Source organism: Odocoileus virginianus, chromosome 2 (genome assembly GCF_023699985.2).
Source record: "Odocoileus virginianus isolate 20LAN1187 ecotype Illinois chromosome 2, Ovbor_1.2, whole genome shotgun sequence".
Classification (NCBI taxonomy): domain Eukaryota; kingdom Metazoa; phylum Chordata; class Mammalia; order Artiodactyla; family Cervidae; genus Odocoileus; species Odocoileus virginianus.
Genome location: NC_069675.1, coordinates 31,152,019 through 31,177,147, shown reverse-complemented (window position 1 = coordinate 31,177,147; position 25,129 = coordinate 31,152,019). Strand labels below are relative to the sequence as shown.

The following is a 25,129-nucleotide window of genomic DNA, read 5'->3' as shown; positions in this document are numbered from 1 at the left end:
AAAGCAGGGGCATTACTTTGCCAACAAAGGACCATCTAGTCAAAGCTATGGTTTTTCCAATAGTCATGTATGGATGTGAGTGTTGGACTATAAAGAAAAGCAGAGTACCAAAGAATTGATGCTTTTGAACTGTGGTGTTGGAGAAGACTCTTGAGAGTCCCTTGGACTGAAAGGAGATCCAACCAGTCCATCCTAAAGGAAGTCAATCCTGAATATTCATTGGAAGGACTGATGCTGAAGCTGAAACTCTGATATTTGGCCACCTGATGTGAAGAACTGACTCATTTGAAAAGGCCCTGATGCTGGGAAAGATTGAAGGCAGGGGGAAAAGGGGACAACAGAGGATGAAATGGTTGGATGGCATCACCAACTCAATGGACATGAGTTTGAGTAAGCTCTGGGAGTTAGTGATGGACAGGGAAGTCTGGCGTGCTGCAGTCCCTGGAGTCGCATAGAGTCGGACACAACTGAGTGACTGAACTGACTGACTGATTGACTCCTATCAAGAGTATCTTGCTAACTTGTCTTGCTGAGGGCTCATGCATTATGAGTGCATTCTCTAACTTTTAAACTATTAATATTTAGATTGGATCTGTTTTCCTCTTAAATGTAAAATGTTGATTCCCATATTACTGTAAATTTGATGATGACCATTATGTTAGTGTAGTTTGATGGATGGTTGCCTCATTTGACAAGCAACTGATGGATCATTTGGTGGATAAGGTACAGGCAGTCACACCAGCACTATTATTTCTATTTTAGACAGGCCAGTGATTTCAAGGGTGGTTCCCAGGGAATAAGAGCATGTTAGCTGATAGCCTCTGACAAATGATGCTGCAGATATCAGGCTGTTTCATTGAACATATGTTCTTTTAAATCTTGTAGTGCAAAAGTGCAAAATTAAGGGCAGAGAAACTTGAACTTGGTAAGAAGGATGAATGAATGGTTTGTGGCATAATCGGATATGCAGGACATTTTTCATCTCAGGAATAATTTTCTCCCGTGTGTCCCTTGTTTGTAGCCAAGCCACTACTTCTGGTTTGAATGGTTTGTCGGGTGAGCCATCATTAAATTCTTCTGTATTTTAAATAATTTCTTACTAGTGTTATCCCAGAAAGTCTTGGTGCTGTTGGCTTCTCTCACTATTTTCGGTATTTCACTGCACTCTTGTTGGCTGCCACCTTACATTGTGCTCTTTTGAGCACAAAATGGTCTTTTGCTTAATAAGACCACATTTTCATCTTTCAGTTTTAGTGCTTTTGTAGAATTTTTTCTGATGTGGTAAAATAAATGCATCATATGTCAGTAAACTGCTTGCTATTCAATGTAAATACAAACCCATATAAAGAGCTTTTATTCAGAAAATGTAATGGTCCTCCATGACCCTTTGTGCCAAATTTAGGTGGTTTCTCTCATATTATAAGTGGTATATTGAGATATATATAATATAGGAGGCACAGTGCATAGTCTGTGTGTATGATATTTATATTATTTGATGTTTTGAGGACACAGCAGATTCCTTAGAGTAACCTGTGCCTTAAGAGTGCTGGTATTTTAATTACCACCCAGAATATTGTTTCTCTTTTTTCCTTAACACTGTGCTGAGCACATATTTCTGGTAATATAGAAGGATGTGATATAGGTTGAATATTGCATTAAAACATAAAGAAAAATAAGGATGGCGGTCATTTTTGTATCTCACGGCTCAAAATCCGTATTTGGAAGTTTTGTAGGCAAACACAACACTGTGTGTGATTTTAAAGGCACTCGGTGCTTCACTGGGTGTGCTGCAGAATCAGTCCAGCTCTGATCTGTCCTGAAGTCATCCGTCTAAAGTATACTTATTACTTTCTCTTTTGCATTTAATGCTTAAAACAAAATGATCTAGACACTACATTTTTATAAGCTCCTGGTTTAAAAAATAAAGATCAGACCCTTTGGGGGCTACTGATGGCTGAACAATATGGGCTTCCCTCATTCTTAAGACAGCCAGCGAGCAGCAGAGGACTAGTCTTCCACTCTAGATTTTTTTTTTTCCCCAGTCAAGGAGAAGTAAATATTCTTACTAGCAGGCTCTATTCTCATGTCACTCCTTGGCTATATGTATCTCCTGAATACAAGGTTAGTTTATTTACCTTTGCTTTTAACAGTTGTGTGATCGTTCATAAGGTGATGAGCTGTCTGTGAGTATATGAAAACTAAGTTGCAAATGCATACCACCTTCTTAGAATCAAAGGAGACATCAAGGAGCCTTTTATTCCCTGCTCCTTTTGAGTGTCTCTCCTTTCTGATGTTGAGGAAGCACATGGGCATTTTCCTTTAATTATTTCCATTTTTTTCAGTTTAGCCTTCCTATTTTAAACCGCTGAATTTAAGTCACAGAATTGTGTTTTTTTGCAAGTTAGTAATGGCTATAATCCATGCTGCAGCCCATGGGGTCGCAAAGAGTCGAACATGTCTGAGCAACTGAACTGAATGGCTATAATATGATTATTACTGTCATTATGAAACAGTGATTGAAGATTTTAACTCATTTTGCAATACATAGGACACATTAAACAAGCATGGCCTTTGACACTACTGTTATGTAGCAAATTCATTTCTAATATTTAATACCTTCCTTTGTTAAACTAGGCACCCAAAATCCAAGAGGGTAGGATTAGCCAGTTTTCTTTTCAGTTTGAAGGAAGTATATTTGGAGTAAACAAATGTTCCATAATTTACTTGAACTTCAAGAGTGAATTTCACCAATATGGGGAAGTGATAAACTTGTAAATGAATTAGAAGATACTCAGTGAATAAATAATTAATTGGCATAATAAAGGCTTCATATGTTATAGAAAGACAAAGTTTGGGTGAGGAACCTGATCTTTTGAATAAAGGTCAAGGTGAAGGACAGTAATTTTCTCCATGATCTTATAAGGGGACCACTAGCCATAATGCATAGATTTTATTTTCTACCTAAAACTTTGGATACTGAAAAATATATTTTTTTAATACTGTATTTGTATTTCAGTGTGAATATTTGCCTTTAATATTTTTAGGAATCTAATGTATACACTGAATAAGGCAAGTTAGGCTAATATTTGATAAATCAAATCTTTGTAGAAGTTACAGTCTGCAAATCTTTATTGATTTTCCTAGAATTTTTATAAGCAATAGTTCTTGCTGCAGTAATCATCCTTCTATTTAATAACACAAAGCTTAGGAAATAGACTGGGCTTGCTTTGTGGCTGTTCATTTATTTTCCACTCAAGCATTTTTCTTCAACTGTCACTCTGACATCTAAATTTGGTAGTTCATCCTTAAAAGCTAACATTGTTGTCCGCAACTCCACTTCCAATTACTTAGGACCACTGAAGAAATAGAACAAATGGAGTGATGATATTCTTGGTGTTTAAAGAATCTGTCTTTATTTTATTCAGTCTGTTTTGTGGAAACCATGGTCAGTACCTTGTCATTCAAAATGTAGGGAGGCTTCTAACTTATTTGGCATCAATTTTTGTAACACAGGTCACACTTTCATCCTGAGTTAAGCACACGAAGAGAATATCTGTTGGACAGGAACCTGTTTTTAAATTTGACTTCATTCACTTCTACAGAGTTAGATTTTTCTTCATCCATCACTCTGATATCCAAACGTGGCTGTTCATTGTAAAGATAGCATTATTCTCTGGTAGCTTCACTTAAGGTGGGTAGGACACTGGAGGAACAGAACAACCGAGTTGATGTTCTTGGTGTTTAAAGAATCAGTGTTTATTTTCTTCAGTCTCTTTTTCAAAAACTGTGATCAGTCCGTTTATTGGGGAAGTATCACCTTTAGGCTGTGTCTATTGATTCCTCATTCTGAGAGAATAAGAATAACTCTTAAAGAGCATTTATTTGATGTCTACCTTGGTTTCATTTGACTCCCCCCACCCCGCCCGGCCCCCTCCACCCCTGCTCTTCTAGCCTTTTATTATTCTCTTTGTCTCTTCTAGCTCTTGTTTTAGAGAATCTGAATATTTTCTTTTTGATTTCACGGAGACTTGAGTGTCAATCATTTTTGTCTAAATTGTGCAGAAAATTTTTCTGTGTACTTTCCTTAATTTACTTTACTTTTTTTTTTTTTTTTGGTCACACCAATTTGCATTTCTTAACTCCAATTTTCCAAAGAGAGTTGTTGTTTTCAAGGTCGAGTTTTGTTGAATGATAGCATGGGGAAACATAGAGGCAGTAATCTCGGGGAGCAGTTAGCTTCATGTTCATGTGCTCTTTATCCTTAGTCTTCACTCCCAGTGGCGGGTATTTGACAGTGAACTGCTGATGTCACGTGCCTTACCTGTGGTCCATAGCATGTTCTTCTTTGCAGCCCACCAAAGTGAACAGCTAGAAAATATGATCCTGATAAGGATAAATAATTAGAAATTATAAGTTAATTTAGATAGATTGAGAAAGAAAGATGATAGTGAGGAGAACAGAGGAAGAGTAGTGTGATTGTTCAGTGACTCCCTGCTCCAGAGAAGAAAATTCAGAATAGTAAGTCAAGAATTAGAGGGAGAGGTGATGTAGAATTTCCTTTACAGCATTTTAGAAGTAAGTAAAACTAACAAAAGACTGATGTAGAGTATGTATGGTAAATAGCAGATTCAAACTACTCATTACAGTAAGTTATCCAGAGCAGGCCCATGACCCAGCACATGTTTTCCTTTTTGTTCAGAAAAATACAAATATTTTGCTGGATATCTGACAGAAATAGGACAGCAAACGGAAAACAAAGAAATTGCCTTTTCAACCAGGATTGAAAACAACCTTTTCAATCATGTCACCCACATCTGGTTGCCTTTCATTCATTGAAGTAAATTGCCTACTATATGCTGTCTACAACAAATGTTGTTTACTTTCCTTATTGCCCAACATCATTTGTGATCTTAGGCAAGGTCCTTACCCTCTCTCTATGTAGAGTCCAGACTAGATGGTCTTTACTAACTTTTCCAAATTTAGAATGCACAGTGCCAAATTAAGCAAATTTTATTTGCTAATCAGAAACTGTAAGAAATCGCATAGCCTGCTTAGTGTTATTCAGCTCTTCCAGCGTCACAGTTTAAAATCCAGACAGCAAGCATTATTTCTTTAACATGAATATGCAACAACATTTACAACTTGAAGGCATGAAACAAGCATTGATTGTACACCCATGCTATGTCAGGTATTTTGCTAGAAGCTCTGTGGCCTAGATAAAGAATCCCAGTGACACAGTTCTTATTTGCAAGGCTCTTTGGGGCTTAATTGGGAGGTAGGACAAAGATAATGAGAGCCAATGGGAAGACGAAGAGTGCAAAGACAACATTTCATTTGAAGTGCTAAAGTTACAGGGCAGACATTGTCTGGGTGATGTGGGCTGTGGGGATTCAGAGTAGGAAGGAATCACCTCCTGGGATCCTTGGAACTCAGGCTAATGAACCTTAAGTGAAGGGACTGTCTCCCTGAGTCTGGGAGCTCAATTATATTCTATAGCCATGAGCTATACCCTGAACGCCCCAGCTGTTTTGTGAAGCATCGAGTTAATGATGAAGACAGATACAGAAGGACCAATCCTCCCCTTTGGTTAATTCAACAAATGTTCTGCGGGTTGCTGTTAGGTGGATGACTAAACCTAAGGAAGATAATAAGAAAGCTTATATTTGTGTCCTTAAGGAATTAGTGAGGTTTTTGCTTATGAAAATTAAGGCCAATGTAGTTTTCAGTTGTAATTGTGCTATTCTTTTTTTCCTATTCAAACTCAACTCATCATTTAAATGCCAGTTCCAGAGGTAGTTTTCTATCACTTCAACCTCTGGATCACTTCTCTTTTTAGAATTCACTTTATTTGTTGTCTATTAAATGAAGAGACCAAATGCAAGACAGATTTTGAGGGTCATAAAGTGCTTTTAAAATGTAATTATTGTGTAAATGACTGTTACTCCTAATTTGGCTCACCCTAGATATAGGTCTTATATGCCCAGTGTGTAAGTTTTTCTTGTATTCCCTATAATGTGTCATATACTTTGTATATTAGATAAACATTTCCTGGTTAGTTGTCATTAACTAAGCAACATATTGCTATAGCAGTTCAGATAGGAAAAGAGACTAATAGGTGTTCCCTCCAAAAGCGTAAGGACCTTCTTGCTTTGGAAGACATTAAAGGATAGATATTTTCATTGCTTTTTGCTTTCATTTTTGGTATTATTCAGCATGTTTATAGTTCAATTGAAAACTGAGACATTATTGTAATGAATGCTTCCTTTTTACTTTGAGGAAATATATATACTATAAATCCTCTTCTTTTTCTTCTGAGTACTATTGTTTCTCTCTCCAGGACACATACTAATATATTTAACACTTACCTTAGAGTATTTATGAAAAATAATTGCTTCCAAATTCAGAAACAGAGAAAAGGAAATTGGTTTGTGATGATCCTAAGTCAGATAGAGAGTCAGGGACAGGACTAACTTGTACTTAAACTTCTTTTCTCTATCCTTTTCTGGTCTGTTCATTTGCTTCTCTATATAAACAAAGAAACAATATTTTTTTCTTTTTTTCTGGCAACCTCATAGAGTACATTAGCCTCTGAAAACAGAATAGCTGTGGACCTTACAAAGGACTGCTTTGGGAGTTCTTTTAAGAAAGCGATCATAAGGTGTGCACAAAGCAAATAATTAATTCCCTAGGTAACTGTGCTATCTGTATGCAAGATTAAGCTAAGTGTTCCATCAGTGTTCTAAAATAAGGAAGAATAAATAACATTTTAATGGTCATTTATCCAAGTAATTTTGACATTGGCAAGTGGAACTATGAGCTCGTTATTATTCTTTTTTCTTAAATTCCAAGCATAGCTTTTCAGTTCTACCAACTGGAAACCATCCATCCTCTATCACAATGTATCCACAAATGACAGGGAAGAGTCTATTACATAAAGCAGTAATAAGCAAAGACAAAAAGTTGGGAAAGTAGACAGGGTCAGAGGTCACCTTCGTCAGTATTATTTGCAACTAACTTGCTTCTTCCCCCTTTATTGTCACCCTACTCTTACTGCTTCTCCCAAACCAAATAATACCTTAGGTCTTTAATTTTTTTTTCTCTCTTTTACTCTGGGTGATCTCAGCCTCAGACCTCAACTTTAATTCTGTTTCTTTTCGACCTAACTTTGCGGTGATTGTAGGGGCTTATTTGTATTTCACTTAGTTATATTGAACTAACAGTCCATTCCAGGAGAGTTTTTTGAAAGCATATAGAGTCAGTGAGTTCAATAGTGGCCCTTGAAACTCTTCCGTGACCATTTGCATAGCTTTAACTTGCCTGTCCTGTACATTTGACTCAAAGAAGTTATTTCTAAACGTGGAAAGAATATTAGCTACCATGACCCCTGGGGGAAAAATGTTTATCTTTTGAGTGTGAATGACTGTGGTGAGGAGAAGGTATCTGATGGAAACATGACCTTCTCTAGTCTTGGGTCCCCTGGCCTCCTCTGATTTTATAAGCTGAAAATTTTAAGCTTTTATGGAAAAGTAGTATTATTCCACATTTTATTAGAAAATTTCAATAGCACCTTGATATTTGGATGCACTGCTGTGAAATTACCTTTGAATTCTTTCTATCTATTTTAACTCTGGCAGGAGTCCTTTCTTTTAGATTAACGGCTGCCTGTAGAATTGGAATGTTTTCTGTTTTGGGTTTCTCTGTTTTTTTCTTCTTTGTTTATTGCTGTTGAAAGGAGTTTTCCACAATGAATAACAAACAAGGAGTTTTGTGCATTCTGTCTAGAAACTATTATAATAACTTGTGTTGTAGTATGTAGGATAATCCACAATTTTCTAGCATTATGATTTAATCATAGTAGTGCTTTTCATTGAGGAGATTGGTGAGTGAAGTCACTGAGTCTCCCCTTCACGGTGATCCTTTGAAATAGTTTCTTCCAACGTTGTTTCTATAATATATCAGTTCAGTTCAGTCGCTCTGTCATGTCCGACTCTTTGCAACCCAATGAATAGCAGCACACCAGGCCTCCATGTCCATCACCAACTCCCGGAGTTTACTCAAATTCATGTCCATCGAGTCGGTGATGCCATCCAGCCATCTCATCCTCTGTCGTCCCCTTCTCCTCCTGCCCCCAATCCCTCCCAGCGTCAGGGTCGTTTCCAATGAGTCAACTCTTCACATGAGGTGGTCAAAGTATTGGAGTTTCAGCTTCAGCATCAGTCCTTCTAATGAACACCCAGGACTTTAGGATTGACTGGTTGGATCTCCTTGCTGTCCAAGGGACTCTCAATAGTCTTCTCCAACACCACAGTTCAAAGCATCAATTTGTCTGCACTGAGCTTTCTTCACAGTCCAACTCTTACATCCATACATGACCACTGGAAAAACCATAGCCTTGACTAGACGGACCTTTGTTGGCAAAGTAATGTCTCTGCTGTTTTTAGTATGCTGTCTAGGTTGGTCATAACTTTCCTTCCAAGGAGTAAGCGTCTTTTAATTTCATGGCTGTAATCGCCATCTGCAGTGATTTTGGAGCCCCCAAAAATAAAGCCTGACACTGTTTCCACTGTCTCCCCATCTATTTCCCATGAAGTGATGGGACCAGCTGCCATGATCTTAGTTTTCTGAACGTTGAGCTTTAAGCCAACTTTTTCACTCTCCTCTTTCACTTTCATCAAGAGGCTCTTTAGTTCTTCACTTTCTGCCATAAGGGTGGTGTCATCTGCATATCTGAGGTTATGGATATTTCTCCCACAAATCTTGTTTCCAGTTTGTGCTTCTTCCAGCCCAGCGTTTCTCATGATGTACTCTGCATATAAGTTAAATAATCAGGGTGACAATATACAGTCTTGACCTACTCCTTTTTCCTATTTGAAACCAGTCTGTTGTTCCATGTCCTGTTCTAACTATTGCTTCCTGACCTGCATATAGGTTTCTCAAGAGGCAGGTCAGGTGGTCTGGTATTCCCATCTCTTTCAGAATTTTCCACAGTTTGTTGTGACCCACACAGTCAAAAGCTTTGGTATAGCCAATAAAGCAGAAATAGATGTTTTTCTGGAACTCTCTTGCTTTTTTGATGATCCAGCAGATATTGGCAATTTGATCTCTGGTTCCTCTGCCTTTTCTAAAACCAGCTTGAACATCTGGAAGTTCACAGTTCATGTATTGCTGAAGCCTGGCTTGGAGAATCTTGAGCATTACTTTGCTAGCATGTAAGATGAGTGTAATTGTGCAGTAGTTTGAGCATTCTTTGGGATTGCCTTTCTTTGGATTGGAATGAAAACTGACGTTTTCCAGTCCTGTGGCCACTGCTGAGTTTTCCAAATTTGCTGGCATATTGTATGCAATAGTTTCACAGCAGCATGTTTTAGGATTTGAAATAGCTCAACTGGAATTCCATCACCTCCACTAGCTTTGTTCACAGTGATGCTTTCTAAGGCCCACTTGACTTCACATTCCAGGATGTCTGGCTCTAGGTGAGTGATCACACCATCGTGATTATCTGGGTTGTGAAGATCTTTTTTGTACAGTTCTGTGTATTCTTGCCACCTCTTCTTAATATCTTCTGCTTCTGTTAGGTCCATACCATTTCTGTCATTTATTGAAACCATCTTTGCATGAATTATTCCCTTGGTATTGCTAATTTTCTTGAAGAGATCTCTAGTCTTTCCCATTCTGTTGTTTTCCTCTGTTTCATTGCATTGATCGCTGAGGAAGGCTTTCTTATCTCTCCTTGCTATTCTTTGGAACTCTGCATTCAAAGGGAATATCTTTCCTTTTCTCCTTTGCTTTTCACTGTAATATATATAGAGAGCTTTAACCTCACAAAGAAAATGGCTGCTCTTTTCTGATTTTTCTGTACTAGGATGAGTTAGTAGCAAGGTGCTTGTTTCTAATAATTTAAAGTCGTATCAGAGAGTGCTTTTCCAAGTATTTTCTACATAGAGCAAATATACTCCCAATACAGGAGGACTAAGAATTGGTGAGTTGGTCTTAGTTTTCTTGGGATTCCTTGGTGGCTCAGCTGGTAAAGAATTCACCTACAGTGTGGGAGACCTGGGTTCAATCCCTGGGTTGAGACGATCCCCTGGAGGATGGAACAGCTACCCACTCCAGTATTCTGGCCTGGAGAATTCCATGGACTGTATAGTCCATGTGGTCGCAAAGAGTCAGACATGACATAAAAAAACTGTCACTTTTTTGTTTAAAAAGTTTAAAAACTATCATTTTTTTGGTTCATATATCACATCACCTGCCATATTTCTCCTTTTTCTTCGTGTTTTCTTGAGAAGGCCTGGCACCTTGACTAACTTCACAGATAGTCAGACAAATTTTGCTGGTCTGGGTGATGATATTATTGCAAAGAAAATAGATACATGTTCTTACATGAGAGTGGTCCATGGTTTTGCTCCCACTTCTTGTCTCCAAAAGACAAAAACCAAAAGCCTGAGGATGCTGCTGCTGCTGCTAAGTTACTGCAGCTGTGCCTGACTCTGTGCGACCCCATAGATGGCAGCCCACCAGGCTCCTCTGTCCACAGGATTCTCCAGGCAAGAATACTCAAGTGGGTTGCCATTTCCTTCTTCCCCCTACGAGGATAACTGTGCTGAAATGCATCCATAATGCTAGTCCAATTAGGTACACAGATCATTCAAGATTGGTTAAGAAAATGGAAAAAATATCTATTTTAATATTCTGGGTGAGTTTCTCCATTTCACTGGACCACTCAGGGAAATCATCCTTTTGCTGGAGTACATGGCGTTCTCCTTGTCATTGACCTTCTTGTATTGATTTCTCATTATTAATGCTTTTTTCTTTTCTATCTCTTGGTTACTTCTTACTGCTGTTGGGAATGCCTGATATTTCTTGTTTTCCCACCCATCTGACCGTAATTTACCTTTTTTCAAAATGATTGCCTTGTCATTTACCTTTTTGGGGGTCTGCTTTGAAAATGCTTTGTTTTCTAGGAATGAGTGGCTAGCTTCCTTGGATATGAAATGTTAAGGTCTCTCTAGAGACCTAGTGACTGCCGTACAATGTTACCTGTCTTGTTTGTCTGTGTATGTGTGTATTCCATTTTTTATTTTCTTTTCTTTTTATTTATCACTAGGGATTTTTTTCATCCCTTTTCTTTAAATGCACACACACATACATATAAACTTAAATCTTGATGATGAATGGCTGCTTTAAATGTATGACTTACTCTGCCATATTGTCCTTATGTCATAAGTTTCTTAGTTGCTACGGTTGTCCCACTACATAATGTTACAGTACTTATTTCCCATACAAGCCATTTTAGTGCATTAGAAGAAATTTAGCAGATTGAAAGCTTCACTCAATGGACTAGGTTCATTAAATCTTAAGGACTCATAATATTGAAGTTGAGAAAGATGAAAGCAGCAACAGTCCATTGATTTCACACGATGTCACCTGCTAAATGGTCTTCAAACCAAGAGAGCAACCTCTATATCAATCCAGGTCTGCACTGGTCCTGAGCCAAATATCCAATCAATAGAGTGACGCAAAGTTAAGTTTATGTCTGAGGATGTAGTCCTCCTAAACAAGCTGTGGTGTTGAACTTGGTATGAAGACTGGTGATAGGGACAACTTGGAGAACTCTGGAGGAATGTGTGTTCTAACTTCTTAGCTCAGTGTTACTGCTCTTGTTTTTCTCTTCATTTCTTTTTCTGTTTTGTGTGTGTGTGTGTGTGTGTGTTGTTAAGATTTTTTTATGTGGACCATTTTTAAAGGCTTTATTGAATTTTTTACAATATTGCTTCTGTTTTATGTTTTGGTGGTTTGGGCCTGAGGCATGTGGGATCTTAGCTCTCTGACCAGGGATGAACTTGCTCCCCTTGCATTGGAAGGTAAAGTCTTAACCACGGAATTGCCAGAGAAGTCCCTCCTATTTTCTCAATAGTCAAATCATTTAAAATTTCCCTAACCTATTTTAAGTCCCCTTTGTCTTCATTTCTGTACTTTTCATAATTTCTGCAGTATATAAATATTATTTAATCACAACCTATAATTAAACCTCTTACAAATAACTATATTATGGGTAACAATTGCCTAATGCATTTGAATAACTGTTATCTATATATAATGATTTGTTTCATTTGGAGTCCTTAAATAGATGAATAGTAGAGATTGCCCTAGATTCACTCATTCAGCATTAGTTGAGTGTACCCACAGTGCCACATTATAGTAAGTGTAATATTATTGCCATTTTAATGCGGAACAGTTGCATGAAGGTCAGATTTTTCAAATCTGAGAAATAAATTAGTAAAGGTATCCCTGTGTGTTTTTGCTGCTCACTAATTTTATGACTGAGGTCAGGTTACTTGTTTTTCTTTCCTCTTGGGAAAATGAGACTCACCTTGCCAGTTACCCTCCAACAGGTGCTTGGGGAGAAAATGGCAACATGATAGATGAAGTTCAGCTTTTGTCTATGGTACTTTCATGTAGCTCAGAAGAAAACATGGTTTTCTACCCTCTGGTGTAAAAGGTTTAATGGCATTTCAGATAGTACTATTAATCTACCAGGGAATGAACACTGTGATGATTTAACTGGATATCTATAAAGGACTTTCCCTGGTGCCTCAGATGGTAAAGCTTCTGCCCTCAGTGCAGGAGCCCTAGGCTCAATCCCTGGGTAAGGAAGATCCCCTGAAGAAGGAAATGGCAACCCACTCCAGTACTCTTGCCTAGAAGATTCCATGGATGGAGAAGCCTGGTGGGCTACAGTCCATGGGGTTGTAAAGAGTCAGACACGACTGAGCGATTTCACTTTCACTTTCTATAAAGGACTTTAAATTCTCTGCCAAGATGCGTGAACACAACAACTGGCCATAGTCTTGGTGAACATGGGCAGAATTATCTTAAGGAAGAATGAACGTTTTGGCTAGTGAGTTAATGCCTGGTCTTTCAACTAGAAATATGGGAGAAAAATGATAACAATGAAGTTACATTTGTAGAAAATATGCTTTCACTTTTCCTTGTATTTTCACAACTTAAACTGACTGTTGGAACAGGATAATGAATCCCTTTCTGGATCTGAGTCATATTTATGACAATAGAACCCACCAAGGCTCATAATCATTCCTCCTTGGAATGATTGTGTCTTTGTAAGTAGGAATTATCTTTACATGTGTTCACAAAACACATCAGCCAGGGTGGTTTTTACTTAATAACATTTAACCCAACCTGTTTAGTAGTAACCACAGTAATTATAGGTTTTAGACCCAGAAGGCCTCAGTCATTATGTAACTAGGTTTTGATAAATCTGAAGCTCATTTTAGACTGTCATTTCTGTAGATTTTATCTTGTATCAATTTTGGGTGAAATTGCTAGACCAGTTATGTGGGCATATGATTTCAGGAAATAAAAACATTAACTGCCAACAGTGCTTAGCCAATACTCTTATTTTCTTTATTTTGACTTGTGTTTATGTCTTAATTTTCTATAATCATAGAAAGAATTACTGCATGACATAAAATATCCTCTACTATATCATTTCACAATTGTAAAATATAGCAAACATTCTGTACAATCATTGTTTAAAGTCAAAAAAGGAGTGAAGTATCCTCCCTAAGAAATCTTTGCATGTTATCTGCTATGGTGCCTCACTGATAACATGCCTTTCTACCTCATGCTCATGTTAGCTGGACAGTTAAGTGTATGCTGGGATCAAGTTCAAGGTTTGTGACAGCTTTACTGAAGTGATATTTTAAACCCAGAGAGTAGAGTTGGAAATGACTATAGAGATTACCTGAAACAACCCTTCATTGAGGAAAATGACAATTATTGAGTAGTTTCAGTAACTTTGGCAAAATCACAGAGTGGCAACTTGGTCACTTTCCTGATTCAAGACGCAATGCTTCCACATTACATGCTGGCTTTTTAGCTGTGTTCATATATAATCTTATTTTCATTCATTTTGATATAGAACAGCTAGAATTTACTAATAAATTCATAGTGGAGACATTGTTTGGATGAAAGAAGTAAATATAGAGATATATTCCCCCATGTATTTATATTGTTAACATATCTTTTCAAATTAATGAAATCTGTTTGAAACTGAATTTGTCACATTGCTTTGTGTTTCTTTTAAAATTGGATACATGCATCCCTTTCAGACAATAATGTAAGGGGCATCACTGTTTTGTGAGTTTGTGTATGTCTTTCAGCTTGAGTTCTTTGGGAGCTTCTGGGCTTACGAATGTTTCTTCCATTTTCAGCTGTGTTTACTGTGTGTCAGTTTCATATTCCACTGGCTAGAAAGTAAGCTTGTTGTTTTCAACAGCATCATAGAGGAGATTTTATTTTTGCCACCTTTCAGTTTAACTCCAGGAAAAACTAACCTCTTTGAGCATACCTTGGAGGCTTTCCTTGGTACATAAATTCATTTAAGCAAAACCTGGTAAATTCATTAAATATTTTGAGTTTGTGCATATGACTTAATTTGCAGGATCAAATTTAGTCTAAGTAACAAATATGTGTATGTGTATATATGTAACTTCTCTGGATACCTGTGTAAAGTCTCAGTCCTTCGGGGCCTCAGAAGGGGGGTGAGTTCTAGAATATAAATGGTTATAGTTTTGTAGATTAGAAGAAAGAGTTAGTATTATAGTTTAATTAGCTGTCAGATTTTCTCCACCTTTGTCTCTATTTTGAAATCAGTCTGGGGGGAGGAAGCTGGCAAAACTCAGTAATCATCAAATCTTTTTTGAGGCTTTTTCTTTCTTTCTTTCCTTTTCTTTTTTTAATTGGAAAGAAGGAAGATTGTCCAAAATTCATTAACCACATATTCCCACTTGGACCCCCAATTTAACCTGCCTCAATATTGAATATGTACCTTGGAGCAGCCATGGAGGAAAATGTGAGGAGACTGGTCTCCTGAGGATCCTCAGTGTCTAGTTTTTACAAGTGACAGTTTCGTCTTGCTGAAATCTGTGCTTCCAGCATAAGGAATTAGCTGCTGTGGTTTAGTTCTTTGTGCATGTTGGACTAACACTACTCTGATATTGTCTTTCTTTTCAGGAATTTCATTTCCACAAGTTAGGTCTGTGACTGATCTTATTTCAGCTGTGCAGAATTACTTCTTTCCAAGAAAAAGCTGAACTTCTTTTGCTGCTGGTGTTTGCTCTGCATGAAAAAAATTCGTTAACTGGGATCTATGATTTCCTCTGTCTCTTGCATTCCTCTCTTCTAAGCAGCATGGTTGTACTCCACTGAACAATAGAATCCAAGATGAGCTGAATCTCCCTCTTGAGCCAAACCCTGGTGTTTCCTCTATCAGTCCCTAAAGGGATGCTGTGTACACTTGTTTAAAATGTAGAAATGTGGAGGTGTTCTCATTTATGTTGTTACCTCTACAGAGTTGCATATTTAATATGATAAATTTCTAGGAAAGAGTAAGCAAATGGCTTGTTCTGACAAGATCAGTATACTGTAACAATTTCTCAGCAGTTAGAAGTAAAGGGTTTTGAGGAAGATTTGCTTTTTTCCTGATTTGCCTAAGGGTATCCTAGGGACTGGAAGTAACCATGGCCTTTATGTTCTAGGAGACAGAGGGTCTATACTAGATCAAAGTTATGGTTACAATACAGAATGTCTAACTAAACTTGTTCTTTACGGAAAGGCTTCAACATTTTTTGTACTGAGGGTCAACAGACCTAATGGTACAGAACGTAATTTCTGATAGTAGTGGATTCCCATCACCATTCCTCTTTCACTATTTTAAGGTGAAAAAAAAATGCAGAAAACTCAAGCTCCTCTATAGATGCAGGGATTTGAGCCTAAGCATAGCCAATATCATATATTATTGCTTACTAAGGGACATAACTGCATAACCAACACATCCTAACTTACTAAAGTACTCTGTGTACAGGAAACAGTTAATAAAATTTTGATGAGCAGAGGAAGCCAACCAACTCAGCATAAGAAGATAACCAAGCAATTACATGCAGAGAACCAAGTGGCAATCAAGCAAAAGACATGCTGGAAAAATATAGTATGGTTAAACCTTTTCCATAATTCTTTTTCTTAAAATTATTAAAAGAAAGGAAACCCTGCAAATGTTCAGATGATAAATATAGCCAGTTCAGGTGGGTTCCATGGAATGGTCTTGTTGAAAGCTAAACTTTGCTACATCTAGACACTGTTTTAAAGATGATGAAGAGATACAGGTTAGCTTTGTCTGGTAAAACTCGTTTTAAGAAAAAACATAACACAGTGATTTTCATTAGAACATTCTTTTTAATTGACATATTTGAACCAGTAACAGGATACTGAAAAATGTCTTGTGTGCAAAGTGTTATAGGACTGTAAGAGTGATAAAATATCCCCCTATGGAAGAAGATAACTAAATTCAAACATATAAAGCTAATTATATTCTCCACTTTTCATTTTCCTCTTGATGCTTCCTGTCTCAGTGAATAAATGGCAGAGTATCTACCCCCTTTGCAGGTCAGAAACTTAGGGAGAGACCTTTGATTTCTTCCCTGTGACAGCCCTTTTGACATCCAATCATCAAAAGTCCTTATAACATAACCCCCTTTATGCTTCTCAGATCTGCCTATTTCTTTCAAGGTCTTTATATTTTTTACTTCTTTTTGTGAGATAACCTTCTTCTAGGCCTCCTTATCTCACCTCTCCCGCATCCATCCCATTTTCCACATAGAAGCCCCAACAATCTCACTAAAATTCAGACTCAATCATGTCATCTCCCCAGTGAAATCTTCCATATAACTTCCCGTTTGCTTCAGTGTAAGCCCCATCCTCTTTGGCATGAGTCTCTTTGACATGGTGAAGATTATCTTGGAAGAATATGGGCAGAAGATAGTGAAGAAATGATAGCTGATTCCTCTAGGGTGATTAGCCAGGCTATTTGTGGAAGGGACATTCTTTTTTGTGCATTTCCCTGCACACTTATTCCAGTAGACTCTCACCTCTTTGTGGGCACAGAAACATTTGATCAGCTTATTGGTGAATGTCTTAGGAAGTTACAGTGGAAATTGTCATTTCCAATTCTGAATCCATTTCAAACACAGGTGAGACACTGTAGGTTTTATGCTTTCATGTCATTAGTGGGATTGAAAGGGAAATTGGCTATTCTGTTTTGGAAATCTATCCTTCAGAATGTGTTATATAATACACGGAAGAGAAATGGTATTTGCCAGACAGATGAGAACACAGTAAATGAATGTGGAAATGTGTTGGTTACAAGTATTAAATGGCAGAAAAAAGGTGATTGACCCTTTATTGATATAAGAATTTCCACACTGCTTGAAAAACCAGTAATATCTTGTCGGGGGTCAGGGGCGGGGAGGAACTTTTCTATCCTTTAAAATACACCTTTATTATATTTTAGGTGTTTTATTTTCATTCAAAAAAATAAATGAAATCCCAGCTTGAGAAAATTTCTCTTATTTAGAGCCTGCTTATTTTAGTTTTGAGAGAGTATAAATTTGAGAAGCACCAAAAACCACTTCAAAGAGGTTTATTTTAGGCCCTTCTTAAAGGGAAGGGTTATTATTATTGTTATTATTTTTTATTTTTCATTTGTTCTGCTTTGTTATTTTAATAAATCTGTGCCCGGTGTGATATAGGTTATCTAAAAGTTCACTTTCTCTGATCAGCGAACTTGGCGTTTTATGTCTATGTGTGTATAAACTACACAGAGGCTTTGTTTCATGTCAGTTTTAAATATATGCTCATTAGAGTTGATAAAAGAAGAGTATGTAAATGTAGATGATTATGTGAAATATACAAATGTATATTCAAAAATAGCTTGTGATAAATGTGTATCAACAGAAAGCCAAGACTTTTTCTTTTATTCCAAAGTTAACATTTGAAAAGAACATAAATCAACTAGATTATTTTTGAATAATCTTTTTCTCAGTACTCCCAATTTATAGCCTTTTGAAGATATTTTCTAAATTACAGTTTTTTTCGAGGCACTGAGAAAAGTTGCTGACATATAGATTTTGACACATTATACTTCTCTTTGTTTCCAGCTTCCCATTAATAAATCCTTTGTTATACATGTAGTGCAAGGTATTTGATTCTAAAACATCAAATGGAAATAAAGATTTATTTTTTTTTAACCACATCACATGTAGTTATATATCTGCAGAGTTATCTAGTGATATTCTAGGCTCTGAGGTAAATACAAGGAACCATGAGAACTAGTTCTTATCCTCAAGATAAAATATTAGAGACAAACAATATAAAAATAATACAAAATAAAATAAGTAAAATTTGCTCTATATTGATAATTATATATTTTTTGCTGTGACTGTTCTCAGGAAATGGAGATAGAATGATCACAGCTTTGTTATAAAAAGAATTGAACGTGTTAGTCGTTCAGTCATGTCTGACTCTGTGACTCCATGGACTGTAGCTTGCCAGGCTCCCCTGTCCAAGGAGTTCTTCAGGCAAGAATACTGGAGTGGGTCGCCATTCTCTTCTCCAGGGATTTTCCTGATCCAGGGATCGAACCCTCGTCTCCCATGTTGCAGGCAGATTCTTTACTGTCTAAACCACCAGGGAAGCCCATTTTGTTGGGATTACATGTAAATCCATGGCTGATTCATGTCAATGTATGACAAAAATCACTACAATATTGTAAAGTAATTAGCCTCCAACTAATAAAAATAAATGGAAAAAAAAAAAGTCTCTTACAATTCAGTCTCCATCGATGTTCCTCAGATTATCTAGCATTTTGAATTAGTGTATAAAAATACCTCTAAAGAACGTTTCTCCAAATTTCTTATTGTTAACCTTACCTGATAATACTTTATTTAATTTCTGTGGAGAAGTAAATATTTTTCTCTGTGAATGAGGAAGTGAAATTCAGATGAAGAAACAATTTTCTATTTTTATTTTGACTGGGTTGCTATTTCTTTTTCTGAGGCTGACTAGCTTAGATGGCAGAATAACTGATATGATAAATGTGAATAATTTATCGGGAGTCATGGATATCAAAGAAGAACGGCACCAGAAAAGTTGAAAAAGGGGGAGAGACTGAAGGCAACTCTTCTGAAACAAAAGCACTTTTTAAGTGCTGGACTGAGCAGAGGTAAAATGCTGGAGGACAGTGGAGGTGGGGGAGGAAGGTTGTTCCAAGTGATTAAGTCCTGATGTTTGCTAATTGGTGCTTATCCAAGCTTGGCCTCTGCCTTTCCACCGAGACCGGGACAGAGGGGACACTCTTTCCTATTGATTACATTTCAAAGAGATAGCTCCTAGGCTCTTAAGAAAGACATTCCTAAATTATAAAAATATCAAGGAGCTGGAAGAAGTTTTACATCCCAAAGAGGCAGAGGAAGAATAAACAATTACAAATTTCCTAAAGTAAATGCTCTATAGTCAAGCAAATGGAGTCAGTGCTGGTCAGTTTTTTCACTTTGCTTCAGGGTCACAGACCGCATTCTTTTATATGGTTTACAATAGAGGTCATTCTGACTTTGTAAAGGAGAAAATAATTTGGGAATGGGGTAGATTCAGGAAAACATTTGGTCTCCCCCCAATCCCCACCCCCACTGAATCTGCCTGGGTGAGTAACCTTGGCTAACTATAAAAAGGGTAATAGTTGGTTAATAGCCTTCCAGAAGGTTTTGATAAGAACAGTTTCACATTACCGTGTGACCATGGACAAATCACTTTACATCATAAACACCAATTTCTTTTAAATTTTAAAAATATAGATAATTATAGTTTCCCTATCATTTGACTGTCATGAATACAAAAAAGTACTTGGAAATGTTTTGTCATTTTGTCTTAAAGTCTATTATAAATACCCTTTGCTGTAAAAATGTTCATGCCTCTATAATACATAGGTATGAACAAAATGTAAGATTTTTTTTTTCTCCTTTCTTTTTTCCCGCTTGTCACATAGGATCTTCTGTCTCTAGTTCTAAGGCAGCTGGCTCAGTTATTGGCTAATTGTTAGTCACTCAGTCGTGTCTGACTCTTTGTGACCCCATGACTGTAGCCCAACAGGCTCCTCAGTCCATGGGCTTCTCCAGGCAAGAATACTGGAGTGAGTAGCCAGTCCCTTCTCCAGGGGATCTTCCTGACCCAGGGATCAAACCCAGGTCTCCGCATTGCGGGCAGATTCTTTGCCATCTGAGCCTCTAGGGAAGTTCCAGCGTTTGGTTGTCAGTCAGCATAAAGAGAGAGGGACCTACCAGTAAAGTGCAGGTAGCTTTCAGGCCCATAACTGGAAGAGTCACACATCATTTTTGCTCCAGTATCATTGGCCAGAATTTAGTCACGTAGCCCCATCAAGCTGCAAAGGTGAATGGGAAATGGAGGCTCTAGCTGGACAGCTGTATGCCCAGTTTGCACATTTCAACTGTATGCCCAGCTTTGAGTTCTATTATTAAAGACTTGAAATGAATAGTGGTGAACAGCAGCAGTCTTCACCACAGATATAATTGGAGAGAAAGATCAAGATGACAGAAACTTCTTAAAGGGGAAGATTAAGTAGTCCCAAATAACTCAAGACAATGTAATGGGTTATTAAAATACCAAAATTTAGTCAAATTGACAGCTAGTTCCTTCTCAGAAAACAAAAGCTTCCCACTTTCTCTTCAGTCTTTTTTTTTTTTTAAATGTCTTCTAGGCTCTGATATGCATAATTGCACTGATAGCATTCCAAACAATAGTTACAAAATTATCTTGCATTACAAAGCCCATGTAGTCAACTAACTATTATTTTAATGTTAAATATGTTTAATCGGTAACCTTGTTTGGTACATGGTCTGTGAACCTAGTAGCATCATTTGTCTCAGTATATTGTTGAATTTTCAGAAAGCTCTCTATGTTATGTTTTAATTCTTGCAAATTGCTTGCCAATTTAATACGAGCTGCATCTAAACAGTAAGTAATTGCTTATGATAATGAGTGCAAACTAATTTGCTGGAATATGTTAATATTCACAAAGCACTTTTATACTGCCTGCTGTTCCAAAAATACTGCTCTCTTGGTTAAATGCAGCTTTTAGATGGTATTATTGTTACACATCTGACTAAAATCTTCACTTCAGTAACATCTACCCAAAAGTCATAGAACTATCACTTCAATAAACCAAAGAAGAAATAGAAAGTCATGTCATTTTTTGATTGATGATTTAGACTATTCAAGGAAAAATTATCATATTGTTAATAATTAATTTTAATTAGTGATTAATAGTAAGCAGACGACTATAGTGAATTAGAAATGGCCTCTTTTTCCCACAAGAATCATTAAATTTAATTTGAAAGACTTTAAAGGCAGATGGCAAGGCAAACTTCATTTCAGTACAATAACCAATTGAAAACAAGTTAAAATTTTAAGGACAGACCTTTGTATGGTTGTTCTTAAGCTTGAAGCCTATTTTATCCCTTAACAGTGCCCTACCCTCTTTGTCTTATAGCTCTTTTTCAATCTTTTTCAGACATGCTATTCGAAGACTCTGGAGCTCAGAGACTTATATTTCAAACCTGAAGGTCTTTTGAGTTTGGGGACCTGAGTATTCAGGATCTGAGGTTCAGATTGGAACCACCTTGTAATTTTAGTCTAGGAAGACTAACATAAAAGAAGAAAAATTTGACACTTCCCTGCCCTGGGGCTGATTTGGCACTTTAATCCACTCTCTAATGTTTCAGTCATTTCAACTTCAAAAATGACTCTCAGGCATAGTTATATATCTTCACATGAATGGTGAAATAGATCTCTGTAGAGAACCTTTTTTTTTTTTTTTGCTTTTCCATCACTTTTTCATTTCCCGTGTTAAATTCCATTGGACAAATATCTTCATAGGTTAAAAAAAAAATCCATCTTTGGATTTTAAATCTTTCAAACAAAAATTGCTTGTCAATATAAGTGGTCTAATTTCCCAATTTTTTGCTTCTGGTAATTTTTACTATGAAAATAGGTGGATTGATAACTTCTAGAACTGGCTGATATTTATTATTATTGACATCTTCACTAAGCTGTTTCAAAGAGTCTGAGATGAAGAATGAATAAACAAACACACAAAAAAATTATATTTTAATTTAGGTTGCTGGAATTGTTGCTTTTTCTACCTAAGCGTAGACAGACTAACACTTAAGAAAATGAGAAGTAGTTTCATTTTTGATAAAGATGAAATGAGAAGATTCAAGATAAATAGTAGATATCACCAAGACACTTCTTATTAAATACAATTTATCTTAATGGCAGTAATATCCCATTTTTCTAAATTTGTGAAGCTATGTGGCTCTTTGTTAAAGGAAATTTGCATTTCATAGAATTATGAATATTCTGAACTGCTAGAACTGATCTAATCTCTTTTAGCACTGACCTTGAGCAGTCCTAAATTCCACTATCTGATTTGTACTCTGTATTTATCTAGAGATTTAATTCAGGAGACAAAGAGATAGGAAATAATAGTGCCTAAAAATATATCTTCTGAAAAAAGGTGATGTCATTAATGTAAGTGGATCTACTCCATCTCTCTGGAACCTGTTTTGTGCCTTTGTGACTTTTCTCATGAAAACCTTGCCCACAAAAATACATTTCTTTTATTTTTTCAGAACTATATTAAATTTTATCTTTTCTGAAAGAATTTGGGGTATTTCAGGAGACTGAGTGAATTCCCCAGTTTGACTGATGTAGAGGATTGCTTTGTGTGGAGGATGTTCACAGTTATAAGGGTTTTTCATTTAAATTGATAGACAGTGGTTTAATCCTTGAAGGTCTTTGAATAGAGGAATGATTTCAGACACCATTTCAAAACAAAATGAATCTTATATTAGTTTGTATAGTAAATTTAAATTAGGGAAAGGCAGGAAAATATTGAATCAGTAAGGATGAGTATTTATTACATTTTAGATTGATGGTGATGCAATTTAAACAATAGCTGAAAGAATGGAAATACAAAAGAAAAACTCAGGAAATTACAAATGCCTGAAAGGGGAGTTTTTGAAAAACTGGATCCTACAGCTTTAACATATACCTTTCTGTCATTTCCAGTATCTAGCATGGTGCTTTATACATAGCAAATACTTAAATTTTTATTGAATATATGGATGTTTATATTTTTGGCTTATACTGTTATATTGCTTTTGTGTTCTCTTTCTCTACCAGCATCCTTCTGCTGCTGTTTCATCACTGTGTTTTGTTTTTGTCAAAAATCCCAACTCCTTGTTTTGAGTTAATAGTCTTTCATGACCACCTCAGTAAGTCATCTGGCTTTCAATTTTCCAGGCAACTTCTAAAATAATCTCACCTAGGTATTTTTTTCTTGTTATGTTAAAGGAGATACAAACTTTTCTCCCATGTTTCCCACTATTCCCCGTCTTTGACTCATCATATTCATCACAACTACAGTATATATTAATACTAATTGCTACATATGAAAATATCACAATGCATCTAGCTGTCATGTCTCCTTAGGTCCCTCCAATATGGGACTATTCCTCAGCCTTTTTTTTCCTAACCTTGACTTTTGAAAAGAATGCTACCAGTTGTTTTGGAGAATGTCCCTCAGTTTGAGTTTCTTGGATGTTTTCTTATGAGTAGGTTGAGGCTATGCATTTTTGACAAAAAGCAGTATAGAAATGATGCTGTGCCCTTCTCAGCACTTCATATTTGGGGGACCCAAATTATATGTCTCCTTGCTGGTGATGTTAATTTTAATCACTGTGGTTATGGTGCTGTCTCCTTGGTTTCTCTGATGATTAACAAATTTTTGAGGACTAGAAGATTATTTCCATCTCTTCATTATAAAATATGGAGTACTTTGGACTGGGTTATTCAAGAAAATTGTGGGACTTGGTTCTGACTCAAAAGGGTCATCTTTACCTGGTTAAAGAGTCTCATGACTATTCATGATTTATTTCTTCCACAGACAGAATGAAATGGAGAATGGTGTTCATTATCAGGGTAATCTAGGAAAGTTATCTCTTCATCTGAGTTTCTGTATTTGACAGGAAAAATTACTCAGATTATTTAGAAGTGGATATAAGCATGGAATTTGTTATACTTATCTGAGGATCAGGAACCTTAAGTTGCTTATAATCCTATCACCAGTCCTTACTTGGTTCAAGCTTTATTTCAGATTCTTATTAGTCATTAATAAATGAATAAAAGACATAAGTCTGATGAGGATAACAAGAATTAAAGCAAGACCCCTTTCATTAGGATACATACTTTTTAAGATGGAAATTTCAAAAAAAGGCAACTCTGACTTATATAATGGTTTGCAAGTTTAAGACAAGTTCTGTAGATGGTAAAGAGAGGGAATTCACCTTGGCTGGAATGAGAATGGGAAGCAGGACTGAAAAGAAAAGCAGGTACAGCAGAGAAGCATAAATCAGCAAGTAAAAGTTGCTTTGGGAGAAGAATGTATATTCTACCACCTGTGCATGCCTAAGTGATAGAGTTTAGTTTGGAGTGACTTCTGAATCAGCGAATAGTACTCTATCCAGTTTTAGTTTAAAATTACAAATAAATAATTTAATTGGTTTTATTGGACTGCAAGGAGATCAAACCAGTCAGTCCTAAAGGAAATCAGCCCTGAATATTCACTGATAGGACTGATGCTGAAGCTGAAGCTCCAATACTTTGGTCACCTGATGCGAAGAGCCAACTCATTGGAAAAGACCCTGATACTGGGAAAGATTGGAGGCAGGAGGAGATTGGGGTATTATGAATTTATTGTTGATATGGGGGCCTCAAAGTAGTTCAGTATAACCACATGCAGTTTTGTGTTCAAGATTGAATTCTGCTTTTAAGGGCAGGAAATGGTGTCACTGACAAAAGCTGTCGGGCCTATCTGGTGTGGAATAAAAGTAATTATGGTATTAATGATAAAGATTTGGCTTCTGCATCTCTGTTCAGCATTTTGGAAGCGTCTGAACAAGCCAAAGCCGAGATGACTTCTGAGGCAGGATGCTGGCAATAAAGATTTGCAAAGGCTTCACGCCTTTTAAAGTTTCAGGCTAGACACTGAAAATGTCAGAATATGAACGAATCATTTCTGCTAAGTGCCATTTCAGAAACTTTGAGTCTACCAAAACCAGACCAGGGGAATATCATTAGAAAAACCTCTAGAGATGACTGAAGTGAGACCTTGACTTGTGAATTTTAGCTTCTTTATCTA

General features: G+C 36.7%; 1 protein-coding gene across 26 annotated transcripts in view; it reads left to right on the top strand.

Moving 5' to 3' along the window:
- The window catches only part of NRXN1 (neurexin 1), a 1,158,212-nt gene that overhangs the window by 776,199 nt on the left and 356,884 nt on the right, over positions 1 to 25,129 (top strand). The gene's annotated exons all lie outside the window — the stretch shown is intronic.